Raw genomic sequence first — 1,317 nt, forward strand, 5'->3', positions numbered from 1 at the left:
AAAGGGGACACATCTCCACTCTCTGACCGCGGGAATAGTTAGTAGTTGCGTTGAGCAGTTGTGTTGAGCGGTTGTGTTTTAGTGAGCTGGTATTTTTCAGTAGTTTTACATTGTATTTCACCATTTGTAATCATGGTGCAGGTTGCACAAATACCAGCCTGTCAAGACAAACCGTATTACATCTCTCCCCCACCCCCCTGTTAGATTAACATTAACATGCTTATTGTAGTTGTAAGTAAAGTAACTTACATGTATTACTTGTACTAGCCAACTATAAACAACTATATCTTAAACATATCTTAAAAATGCCAAAAGTATTTGAAACTGTGTGTGTATTAAACTGATGGGGGAGGGGGCCGGAGAGAAGGAAGTCTATGCAAAATGTGTGTGTGTGTGCAGGCTGCAAGATGCAAGATAACAAACTTGTTATTCGGAGCAGTTCGTACCAGACACCAAATGTGTCTGCTTTGCCTCAAACTTAAGAGACTCTTGTTTCCGGGTCGCCTCGGCTGGCTCGCGCTGATTCGCTGCGACAGTCCATCGTTTTTGTATCTCCCAATAGATGACCCCTCTGGGAGGAGCATCCGACACAACTCCTCCGGTTGAAATTACATGTATCCCTGTTGTGTCCGTTGTCCGGTCTCTTTGTTCTCATGCTGCCAACTTGTGCCAAGATATTAAGATCTACCAGCAATAGGACCAGAGCAGGGGTACTCCTTTAAATTGTATTGTTGTTTTTTACCATTAAACAGATTATTGTTTATCCTTTATCCTGGTGCTTCGAATTCCTTCTTTTATAATTTAACCAGCTCATCAAGGGACGCGCGGAGCCGAGTTGGGCTTCAGACCACCGTCCTCAGCGCTCCAACATAAGTGCACTGCCTTGCTGCCTGTAGCACCACCCTGGATACATTTCCTACAGGATAAGAGTGAGCAGAGGGTAGTTCTCAATTCTAGTTCTGTTTTCTGTGACTATCTTCCTCACCCTCTCAGACTTTCAGTTGCGCGATACTAAAGAGACACGCTACCATGGACCAAACAATGGTGTAGCTGTATTAAAGTCTGAGTGGAAACAGTCCTGAGTAAATCTGATTTTGTCAGAAATCGGGAGAAATGCGGGAGAAATATGATCCCGGGAGGAAACCGGGAGAGGGCAATGAAATCGGGAGTCTCCCGCGAAAATCGGGAGGGTTGACAAAGTATGCCCAGTGCGTTCTACACCTGGTGACCTAACATAGCCTGAGGCCGCTACGCAAGGCTAGTGGATTCACCACCGTGCGCTTTTCCCTCCATAACACTCACTGTGTGATATGCACT

Source organism: Notothenia coriiceps, unplaced genomic scaffold (assembly GCF_000735185.1).
Source record: "Notothenia coriiceps isolate Sejong01 unplaced genomic scaffold, NC01 NC01_scaffold00030447, whole genome shotgun sequence".
Taxonomy (NCBI): domain Eukaryota; kingdom Metazoa; phylum Chordata; class Actinopteri; order Perciformes; family Nototheniidae; genus Notothenia; species Notothenia coriiceps.